General features: G+C 38.4%; 1 long non-coding RNA gene across 2 annotated transcripts in view; it reads right to left on the bottom strand.

Moving 5' to 3' along the window:
- LOC143812503 (uncharacterized) overlaps window positions 1-12,834 on the bottom strand; it is a 68,735-nt gene that overhangs the window by 30,188 nt on the left and 25,713 nt on the right. The window contains exon 1 of one of the 2 annotated variants that reach the window (XR_013223610.1): window positions 5,271-5,317. The exons of the other annotated variant lie outside the window; for it this stretch is intronic. This is a non-coding gene — a long non-coding RNA (uncharacterized LOC143812503). Of the gene's footprint in view, window positions 1-5,270; window positions 5,318-12,834 lie in introns of those variants that run through there. 2 annotated transcript variants of the gene reach the window in all.

The raw sequence follows: 12,834 nt of genomic DNA, 5'->3' as shown, positions 1-12,834 counted from the left end.
TGCGAATTTCAGGATATTCAATCCAAATTTGCATTGAATCGATTTGATCATCTCTACTCAGGAGCCTAATATTCACTGTTATACATACAACTCTACTATAAATATACAGTAAGCATCTAGGCTCTTCCTATCGGTAGTTGCAGGTAGTCAAGTGTTTATGTCTATGCAATGGATTTAGAACCCAGGTACACAAAGCTTTCATCCATCCCGATGGAAAGCTAATTTGCATATGTTTTTTCAGGGAGCATTGCCTGGCTTATATGTTTCCGTACGCCAGCTGACTGTCTTGGCAGGGAAAATTAGGATCTCCCTAGAAACCCATTAAAGGCCTCTCATCCAGGGAACGAGTACAGTTCCCCAGAGCCAGGAAGAGGTCATTTACATAAAGTGATAAAAGATGATTTATTGACAACAAGTCATCTGGTATGAGACATATAGGTAGGACTTTTTTTTTCAGTGGCCTATGACCTGTATGCCCATATTAATAGCTTAGATAGGTCAAATGTGGTAACAGATTCCCTTTAAGGTTTTTTTTTTAATCTAAATAGGTTCATAATACAGTGATCTCTTTTTTAATATACAGAGATACATGGAAGTACAAAATTTGCTACAGCCATAGACAAAATTAAGGTCCATAGTCCACAAGGGGAGCTCCCAATACAATGGGGATAATAGAGAAAAAAATGGAGCCTGTATACAAAGATAAAGAACATACAAAAAAGTATGAAAACTTAATTAATATAACATTTGTGAATGTTATTAAACATATTAAAAATGAATGATGATATAACATGATTGTAAACATCAATAAATGGTTTCAGGGAAATGGCGAAGGCACAAGATGTATGATGACACAAACAGGCGATTAAGACTCAATGATACACAGGAGACTGCATATGTATAATTGTATGCCCCACGAGGCCAATATAAATCACAGTGGAAAGCAATCAATAGTCCTACGGAAAGGTACTATAGAAAGTACTGTTCTATTACCCCATATGGAATAGATGACATTCAAATATAGGATGCACTCAGGTAACAATGAGAAATCCCATGTAAAAAGTTTGCTATGCATGAACACATAACACATAGGCCTCCCGAGGAAGCCGATGTGAAACGCGCACTGGGGCTTGACTGATGCACACAGGTCATTCTGCACTCTATGGGTGAACATTCACATTTTTTATTTATGCTATTACTTGTCCTGTAGCTATTTCTGTCCAAGGAGCAGTGTGGTGTTTTTAGCAAAGCATACATCTACTGTTACCCCAGCATGTTAGCTATTTGGCGTCCATTTTTGCATATAAACAAACTTTTTACATGGGATTTCTCATTTTTACCACATGGGGTAATCTCACAGTACTTTCTATAGTGCCTTTCCTTAAGACTAGTGATTGTACAATTATACAAATGCAGTCTCTTGTGTACCATTGAGTGTTAATTGCCTCTTTGAGTCGTCACACATCTTGTGCCGTCGCCATTTCCCTGAAACCATTTATTGATTTTTGCAATCATGTTATATTGTCATTCATGTTTTAATATTTTTAATAAAAAATATTTTATATCAATAAAGTTTTTAGACCATTTTGTATATTCTTTTCGGGGAACACAGGCTCCATTTTTTCTCTATTATTGTCCCCATACATGAAAGTTTAGCGAATGGTCAAAGCAGATAGCAGAGAAGAATGAGAATGTGGATGCACTCACCCTGTGTGTGTGTACTCGCTAAGTTCCTGCAGTCTCAGTGCAGAACAGAATAATGGAATACCGCCCAGGGGTGAAGAGGTTAATTCAGGCAGCCCGTGCTCTGAGATGGCAGTGCTGTCAATCAACATAACAGGAGATGTGCAGCATGGTGACTGAGGGTGTGGAACAGTGCACTGAACCCTTGGCACTGACATGGGTGCACTGATACACCCCTATTTTGCATAAGAAATAAAACACTTTTTATGAAAAACTAGGCAGCTAAAAACTTCACTACAGGGATGATTTTTATACGTACTAAATCACCTACAAGACTATATAAGTATTGTAAATCGAGTTTTGGGGTTGGGAGACTCCATTTAAGAGCTATATCTGATTTTAGCTTAAACTTCATTATAAAAAGTATCCTTTATGTTCCAAAGCTCCATCTTGTAGAGGTTGCAGGCAATTAAAACTTTGTGATGTCTAAAAATATTAACAATTTAATCACCATAGAATATTGTATACAAAAAGGCATTGGTGCCAAAAAGGATATGATTCACTTTCAGCCATTTTAAGGTTCCGCTACTATTGGCCCATTGGGCTCAACGGTAGTAGGAACATAGGTTCAATTCCAGAGTAGTATCTGTATGATTTGTAGGCTGTTCACATGTGGTCTCCATAAATGAGCTTTTATTGTGGACCCTAGAAATAATAATGAACCTAGGCACCCAGCTGCTGAGTATAACCTCTCAAAGACTGCAAAAGCTGAGTAGCTTTGACATTTCAAAGCTGATAACATGGGATTATATGTGGAAAACTGCCAGCAGATATTAGGTTTTTGTTAGGGAAACTGACAATTACTAGATCTTGCACAACTAAGGTCTATTGGGCCTGGCAGACATTTGCCAACGGTATCTGACAGAATGGATAGCGCTTAATGTACATCCAGTGGTATCTGGCAGCTGGTCACCTCCTTTACCCCACTGAGATCATATTCACATATGGCTACTGGAGACTTGGACCAAAAGCTGTAGGACAAACAATCAAAAGACCCACAGCTATCTAATGTGTGTTCCCATGTAAAAGCCTCAAATCTGCCATCTACCCTCCTGTGTCTTCACTTTTTTTGCCTTTAAAAAATGTAATATTTACATTAGTAGGAAATTCTTAATAGTCAAGTTCTAGAAATGAACTGAGAAGACTAAAATGTAGGATTCCTCTATCTGTACGCAATATTCAACAACATTCAGACTCGTCCTTCTCTGGTCAGCTAATAAAATCTAGCCCTTTTACTGTCTGTTTCTTGTAATAGCACCCACATAATCCACATTGTTGTACACAGAGTACAGTCAATGGCTCTTTATATAATTTTTAAGTATAAACTGCATTGTATATGCGTTAAATGACTGCACCGTCAGGTTTTTAGCGTTAGACACTTTTGACCAATTTAATTCAGAAATGTATTGCACAGGGCCATCTGGAATTATTTCTAGCCAAGACATAACCCAATTAGAATTCACTCTGGGCATAAATAAAAGGTCATATTCAACTATATCATTTTTAATAATATGAACACAAAAGGGGCACACATTAATAAAATTCTATAGAACATCAAAAAAATAGCTTAGATTTTTTTAGCTGATTGACTTAGTTAAAATAGTACCCAAAGATTGAATGTTGACAATTTTCTTGAAATGATACCATTCCATGAGGTTGTATAGCCTATGGTGTGATATACATATACTGCCTTCTTTTCAACTCACATTCAATTACTACATAAATGTTAAGGGTAATGGATTTTCAATATTCACACTGACTAAAGAAAAAAAATTATAAAAAAAGTAATAAAATAATAATTGTCATGGAAACTACATGTTAACATGATATCGATATAATTGCTTGACAAAAAAATATGGAAATAATCAATATATTAGCATCTCACATTTATTTTAAGTCCAGATAGAATCAAGATTTGTTTCAAGTGCCTACAACGCGCTCCTTTCTTGCGCTAAATCCCCAATGAATAACGCCATTAATACGGTTGGAGATGATATATAAGCGTCACTGCTGTGTGTGGCTGTAGTGCGCCTGATAAGATTTCGCTGATATACATAAGTGCACAACCGGGGATAGCTCAGATTAATACTAGTTAATCCACGAGGCCACCTCAAACGCCGGTTTTGAATTGAGAAAACAGCATCTGATGAGCTTTCTGCTCTTTTTCCCGTACAGAAAACCAGTGCGTGAACTCCTAAAACTCAAGGCTGATAGATAAAGCAGAAGTGAAATAGTAGGGTTGGGATATATCAGCGGCGGTGTAGCTATTGTCCAAGAATTAGCTTTGGATCATTTGCTAAGAAAGTATCCATTGTTTCTAGGCCACTGGAAAAAAATAGTAATTTTAACGAACATTTGGGAAATTGGAGGCACTCTGCCATGTTATTAGTATGCAGTATTTCTTGCGTGATGAGAGCATTAGGGTGGGAGCTGTCGCTCACGGCTGTTCAGTAACTTGGTCGGCACACATGGATTTTGCCTTCTTAACATAAATCCCATACATGTTGTTTTATATCAGTACAAGCAACTCACAGGTAAATACTATGAATATAATTAAGAAACGTTGTACTAAAACACATATTTATCATCTCTAACCATAATCATGGCATTATTAATTGGGGATTTAGCGTAAAAAAGAAGCGTATTATAGGCACTTGAAACAAATCTCGATTCTATCTAGATTTTCTATCTGAAACATTGCGACATTGGAAACCGGACTTAAAAAAAAGGAAATAATTAATATACTGGCATGACACATTTATTTTATCATTTCTATTGATATCATGTTAACACATAGTTTCCGTGACAATTATTATTTTATTACAATTTGTTATTATTTTTTTTTTTCTGTAGTCAGTGTGAATATTGAAACGCCGTCACTCTTAAAATTTGTGCAGTAATTGAATGTGAGTTAAAAAGGGGTCAGGATTTAATTAATACATTAGAATGACACATTTCATTTATTTCCATTATTTTTTGTGAATCAATTCTATACATTGATTTCAGGTTATTATTATTATTTTATAAGGTTTTTTTAATAATTTTTTCAATAGTAGAAAAACTGAGGCTAATTCTAAAAACCATATACCATAAGACAATATACATATAGAAATATTAAGAGAAATACCTCTCCTCTCACACAACCACCAACTATGAGCAAGCTCTTCATCAGGATGTCCTATCATCATCATCCAAGACTCGTAACAGTAAAAAATGCAGGACAACACACAACAGGACCGTGAAATCACTGATATTTTCTCATGGACATCTTCCTATATGGTGTATATGATTCCATGTTTAAGGTGCACCAGTAAAGGAATCTATATTGGGGAGATGAAGTTGGCGCTAGAACCCAGGACATATCTGTACTGCTTCCTATAGAAGATTCTGGATACGCCTTTGGTTTTAACTCTTATTTGGACTAAGACAGAGTAAATGTTTTAAAAATGTAATGAGGTTTTCAGAGATTTTATAAAATATGCCATAGCTAGGAAATGTCATAATATAATGAAAAATAGAATACTTACCAGATGACTCCCCCGGTGATCCTGCACCAAGGCTCTAGTGGTCCCACTAGTTCAGCAGTTATGACATTGCGTCCATCATTCACATGACCGCTAATCACTAGCTGTGAATTCTGCATGTACAGAATGTGGCCACTTTCCAGCTATTAACACATGGCCTCAATTAAAGTTTATGAAAATGAACAATTTTTACCAAAATGATCATTCCTGAGAACAAATGATTTTTTTTTATCTGACCAGTCATATGCCGGTTGTATTTCATTTTTTTAAGGCAAAATTCAGATGAAAGATCTCTCGTTCACAAAAAGGTTGTTCGACCATTAATAATCTTTCATTGAAAGTATATTTGTTCGTTTGTGCCACTGATCATGTATGGCCAAGGTGAAAGACTATAATGGGTAACATTACTAAAATGTATATGGCTATGTCGGCATTCCAATAGTTCGTTAAATGATCATTCAACCAACAAAATACTCTGATCTAATGCATTCGGGGTATTTACTCATTACTTTTATTATATTTGTAACAAATGTCTCAGTTTTATTGCTTTGGCTTATCTAAACGGTGTATGTCTTAGTGTAAAATACCTAAAATATCTTATTCTCTCATTTATTCATTTGTAAAATTCACCTGATGAAGGGGTCTCTGTGTTCCCAAAGCTGGCAAACATTTTTTTTCTTAGTACTTTCACCTTTTTTTGCCCAAAAGTATTTCACAAAACTATATTAATTAGTAGAAGCATTTTTAAAATGTCCCTACACATGCTATATATTGTGAAGTTACTTATGTAACCTATCTATGGTTGTAATATTTCTAATGATAATCTAAGATGTAAATGACGTCTATTTTGGTAGATGTAAAGCAGCTACATTACCGATTGGCATATTTTATTTTTAAACAATTTAATGCAATCATTTATTTCAATTTTAAAAAATTGGAGAAAGCCATTAAAATCTAACATACAAATTTATTGTCAGTAAGAACTAATGTTGGTAACAAAATATGGTAATCTACTAAAACTAATGCTACAACCTATTTCTAAAATTAATTAAACAGTCACTATCTTTTAAAGGAATATAAATATTTTTAACATTGATAAAAAAAACCTAATTGGGCCAGGTTTCATACATCCACATGATCCATTTCAGTTTTTTTCTACCTCAATTGATGATAATTCATGTCAAAATGGCAAGAGTTGTAGTAAGGGTTTTTCACCAGTTTGTACTACAAAACTGATGAACTGGATCGCAAAATGAAACATGGCGCATTTACTGATCTGCCTCTTTGAAGGGTCCAGAATAACAATGGATACAGCAGATGAATGTGAATGATCTCATAGTAAAGTATGGGATCCATTCAGTTTCATTGCCATCCCTGAGGGGTAAACAAGCCAGATGGCTGGATAGTTAGGAAAAAAAATTAAAAAAGCCTCTCTTTCTATACTTGTTAGACTTCATCTACCCTCTGTCTCAAACGTTAACCATCAAGTCTCAATTTACGGGTAAGATCCGTATTCAGAGAGGCAGAGATTTCAAGGATTTAATTGCCCTTTAAGTCAGAGTACAGATCAGGCTACAGCTGCTGTCTATAGTAGTCTATGGAGGGTAAGAAAAGCTGTTGAGAGAGAGAAAGCACAGCAGTTTAAGTTAATTCTAGAAAGGGCTCTTCTGTCTACTCTCAGTGCTAGATGCACAGCAACACTGCTCATTACTGCTGTGTAATATCCTCTATGTTCCAACTGTTCTGCATGTGCTTGCTAGGGGAGCAGGTTATCCTCTATATGTGATGTGTATGGGAGACATCAAAGTATCTAGTTCACAACCTATTCTGGAGCCGGGATAATGAACAGCTGACAATAACATATGGAGCCAATAAAAAGAGGAAAATAGCTTAAATAACAAGTCATATAATGGTCATAATTAAAATACTGTTGCTCCTTATGCACGCATGCATAGTGGTTGATCCTGAAAATAAAAGTTAAAGACAGGTTCGCTTTAACTATAAATATTAAGCATAATTAAACTACAAAAACTGTTCTCGTGTCGTGATATGTTGGGAACAAAACTAAAGGCAAATTAACATGTAATGTTTCTGGACTATATTTTTACCACAAAATGTAGATTTGTTTTTTGCTTTGTGTATACATTTACTTTTGAATTAAAAAATATCCAAGGCACCAGGTATCTTCCTAAATAAACTCATTTATTAATTACAGCATACAAAAAAAATCTGCAACGTTTCGGCTTCAAATAGCCTTTGTCAATCCATATCAAAGCAAGGGTAACAAATTTTGATATGGCTTGGCAAAGGTCGTTTGTGGCCAAAACATCTCAGATTTTTATTTATTAAAGAAGAAACCTGGTGCCTTTGATATTTTTGCTTGGTGTATTTGGCAATGTAGTGGAGAGTTGACCCAAGAGAGCACAGATCTGAAGAAGTGGTGAGCAGCAGCCCATGATATAAACTATGTTTACTCTTTAAATAAGGGGTGAATAGCCCATAGTAGCAGACCACACAGTGACCCCATACTTACCCATTATCACAATTTCAATAGAATGGCATAACAGGGAGATGTTGACTCGCTCTAGCTTGAGCGTCTGAGTTTCAGCACAGCAGGTGAGATTATGTCTCTATATCCTGCCTGCTGTGCAGATCCTCAAACCACACACTGCACAGAGTGGGGCAATGCATCAAGGGAATGGGGTGAGGATAGTAGTTTTACTTTTTTAATGTCAGTGCTTGTGAAAGGTGGCTGTGGGGACCCTGATACCATGGGTGGAGAACCAAGTTGGTGATACAAATAAAATAGCTGTCATCTCCTACCCAACTCCTTCATGAACATGCATTCCTAGATTGATACTGAATTGTTATTGGGACAGGCTATCACAGATACTAGTGCTAGTTTTGCACCTGGAGCGGCCCCCAAATGCAGGGCAGCGGGGTACTCGGTACCGGGTCCCTCTGTCTCGGTTCTGGGGATGTCACGGTGGCCCGACCCGGTCCGTGGCTCTGCTAAGGGGCACCCAATCAAAGGAGTAGGTAGAAGTCTGTCAAGTGTTCGTGACGCCACCTGTGGTATTCGGTCAGGATGACCGATGCTGCTAGGGGTCCACTGGGGTGATGGAATGGCAGCTAGATGGTATACCTTCCCACAGGTGAAGTATGTCCCCAGGGCTTCCCACGAGGTGTAGGTGGTGATGGTGTAGATCGCAGTAAATAACGAGGACACAGGGTTGCAGTCTCTTTACCTTTTACTGTAGACTTCGGCATCCACAATCCAGAGCACTGCTAACAGGGCAAGCTGAGACCGGCCGGTCCGAAGGCACATCCAGAGTTCCCTTTACAGGTGGAAATCGATAGCCTTCCTCTAGCACCTGTGTGTTGTAGTACCTCCCTGCTGAGCACCACGGGATAGTCCTCACAACTCTTGTATCTGTTTCTGATGTTCTCTCTCCATCCCCATTTGGTATGGCTAGGACGCACCCGTATGACGGGGTAGGCCTGGAGTTATTTTATAGGGACCCTAGAGATGCCCCTCTCCCACAATTGCCTCCGTTGTCTGCTTTGGTGAAAAGGTGAGACAGCCAACCTAGAGTTAACTGCCCTGCCATAGTTCAAAGTAATGCGTAGAGCCTGTTACTTCCTCAGCATTCCGGCTGCCTCAGAAGGATGTTGCCACGATCTTAGGGCACGACTCCTTCCGCTATTATCTCCTAGTGCTGTGATCTCGTTTCTCACTTCTCCACAATATACTTCGCTTCGTGTCCTTTCTTAAGATGCCGCCGCAATGAAGTGCAGGTGCGGCTCCGTAACGATCTGTCTCTTGCTAGGCCACTGTCAGGATCCCACCCCTGACAGGGACCCCCCTGAGTCTTCCCAAGCAACGCTCTCCTCTCACTAGATGCTACCTGGGCAAAACCCAGTCAGCTTCTCCCTAACTTCCTATCCAACCCCCAGTTTTACCAGAGTGTGAGGAGTGGCCTAGTAAATAGAACCTTTTGCTCCCCCTGGTGGCCGGAGTGTGAAGTGTAATGTGTGACTGTGATACCTGGTCAGGTGAACTCTTTTAGTGCAATCAGATGTACCATCACTCCCCTTAGTGGCAGAGCGGCAATACTGCATGACCAGGACTCTGGGGCGCTGCACACCCACTTAAGATAACCTAATGTAATTTTTACCCCAACATAGTCTCATCATTATTCATATAGAACTGAGAGCTATCAGTAAAGTTCTGGATGGCTAATGCATAGTTCTGATTACAATATGCGGAAGTGGTGAAAAAAAATTCTGTACGTTTTTGATATTAATGTTTATGCATATATACTGTACATATATACTGTAGATACATACAGTGGAGGAAATAAGTATTTTATCCCTTGCTGATTTTGTAAGTTTGCCCACTGACAAAGACATGAACAGTCTATAATTTTAAGGGAAGGTTAATTTTAACATTGAAAGATAGAATATCAAAAATAAAATCCAGAAAATCACATTGTATAAATTATATAAATTTATTTGCATTTTGCAGTGAGAAATAGGTATTTGATCCCCTACCAACCATTAAGAATTCTGGATAATACAGGCCAGTTAGAATGGTACTCTGTTCTTATGGTACTTGAAAACCCTGGTGCAAGTATGTTAGCACAGCTGAAAACAGTTTGGCTGACTAGAGAATCTATAAACCTGATATTCCTTTGAGCTAGTTGAGAATCTGAAGCATTACATTTGTTGGTTCAATTAAACTCTCAAAATGGCCAGAAAAAGAGAACTTTCATGTGAAACTCGACAGTCTATTCTTGTTCTTAGAAATTAAGGCTATTCCATGCGAGAAATTGCCAAGAAACTGAAGGTTTCCTACAACGGTGTGTACTACTCCCTTCAGAGAAAAGCACAAACAGGCTCTAACCAGAGTAGAAAAAGAAGTAGGAGGCCCCGCTGTACAACTAAGCAACAAGACAAGTACATTAGAGTCTGTAGTTTGAGAAATTGACACCTCACAGGTCCTCAACTGGCAGCTTCATTAAATAGTACACGCAAAATGCCAGTGTCAACGTCTACAGTGAAGAGGCGACTCCGGGATGCTTGCCTTCAGGGCAGAGTGGCAAAGAAAAAGCCATATCTGAGACTGGCTAATAAAAGGAAAAGATTAATATGGGCAAAAGAACACAGACATTGGACAGAGGTAGATTGGAAAAAAGTGTTATGGACAGACGAATCCAAGTTTCAGGTGTTTGGATCACACAGAAGAACATTTGTGAGTTGCAGAACAACTGAAAAGATGCTGGAGGAGTGCTTGACGCCATCTGTGAAGCATGGTGGAGGTAATGTGATGTCTGTGGTTGCTTTGGTGCTGGTTAAGTGGGAGATTTGTGCAAGGTAAAAGGGACTTTGAATAAGGAAGGCTATCACTCCATTTTGCAATGTCATGCCATACCCTGTGGACTGCGCTTGATTGGAGCCAATTTCATCCTACAACAGGACAATGACCCAAAGCACACCTCCAAATTATGCAAGAACTATTTAGGGCAGAAGCAGGCAGCTGGTATTCTATCTGTAATGGAGTGGCCTGCGCAGTCCCCATTGAGCTGTTGTGGCAGCAGCTTGACCGTATGTACGCAAAAAGTGTCCATCAAACCAAACCATCTTGTGGAAGGGGCCTCTGGAAGCATGGAGTAAAATTTCTCCAGATTACCTCAGCAAATTAACTGCTAGAATGCTAAAGGTCTGCAATGCTGGAATTGCTTCAAAGGGAGCATTCTTTGACGAAAGCAAAGTTTGAAGGAGAAAATTATTATTTGAAATAAAAATCTTTTTTTCGAACCTTATCAATGTCATCTGGACTAGATTTTTAATTAATTTGGCAACACATTTGATTAATAAAAGTAAAAAGTTTTCATGGAAAACACAAAATTGTCTGGGTGACCCTAAACTTTTGAACAGTAGGATATATATATATATATATATATATATATATATATATATATATATATATATATATATATATATATATGTATATATATACATACATATATTTGACACGGTTCACTAGGTTGTGGTATTTCCTTTTCCACTTGAATGAATCTGGTATTCATTTCTGTACAAGTTTTATAGAAGCAAGCCATAGTAAATGAATGTTTTTATATTAAGGAACAAACCCCGCATTTACCATAAAGAAACATCCTATGTTTTGTCAGGTCCAATGTAAACTTCATTACTCCTTGCTAAGTGGCCAAAAAACCCTCTGAAATAATTATTACTGCCTGCATGATAACAGTGTGGTAGAGGGAGAGCAGAATATAACAGCATTTTGATTTGGAAAGCAGCAGCAGAACGTTGGTAGCGTAACAGCAAGTCTACAGAACGGATCTGTCGACCGTCCCATTGTTTTCAATTTCTCCTTATTTATTCTACTCTAAACACTATTCTCATAGGCTACTGAATAGTACAGCTTTTTTCAACAATGTTTCAATCAGATTTAGCATTTGTCCCAATAATTATTTCTCTATTATTTGTAATTTTGGCTACGTTTAATGTAATGTATCAAATAAATAGAAAATATATTACCACTGGAAGTATTATGAAATGTGACTTAAATATCTGTATTAAAAGCAATCATTCAAAATTCCTAACTCATAGTCTAGACTCGTGCATCTAATGCATCTCGCTCTACAAACTGTGCATCGTAAAGCACTTGAATACGCACAATGACAATAATTGATTCTGAATGCGTTTGAACAATGTGCGCCGACAATGTGGAGCTCTTGACTATTGCCTTTAGCACCGAGAAACAAGGCAAGACTTGGGGGCCACTGCTTATCTGCAATACCACTTGGATTGCCTAAAGACAGAAACAAGGCTTCACTTTTAACTTTTTTCTTCCATAAATAGCGGTAATAATACTTCTGCAAGGTTTTGGGTTCTGATATGTTTTTAGACAGATAAAGACTTGCTAGAACGTGTAGACTGATGGAAGGCATGTGATCTCTAGCTTGTGTGCGTCCTTTACAAATTCACACATAGTCAATCTACTAACAGCTACATCTGCGTTTGCTGGTAATGGCGTAGTAAAAGGACTATCAAATACTTTCTAACTGTGATTACTGGCACCTAATTTTTAAACATCCCTCATTGCAAAGAACATTTAGAGCCTGTCACAAAAAAGCTTACCATTCCTATAAACTTTGGATATCGGTTAAAGAAAGTGAAGAGGGCGAGCGTAAAAACGGAATAACTAATATGGGGCCAAAATCTAATATATAATTGCCTAGAATACTACTTCCTGCAATTTGTGCCAACTTCCGTGGCTTTGTCCGGAGCTAATGTCCGGAGCTAATGTCCGGAGATAATGTCCGGAGCTATTGTCCGGAGCTAATGTCCGGAGATAAGTGACGTCACCAGTGTCCTACACCCAGGCAGAGCACAGGGGCCCCAGGCAGCATATGGGGCCCCAGGCAGAGCACAGGGGCCCCAGGCAGAGCACAGGGGCCCCAGGCAGCATATGGGGCCCCAGGCAGAGCACAGTGGTCCCAGGCAGAGCACAGGGGCCCCAGGCAGCCTATGGGGCCCC

Source organism: Ranitomeya variabilis, chromosome 1 (assembly GCF_051348905.1).
Source record: "Ranitomeya variabilis isolate aRanVar5 chromosome 1, aRanVar5.hap1, whole genome shotgun sequence".
Classification (NCBI taxonomy): Eukaryota; Metazoa; Chordata; class Amphibia; order Anura; family Dendrobatidae; genus Ranitomeya; species Ranitomeya variabilis.
This window is presented reverse-complemented; position numbering and strand designations above follow the sequence as displayed.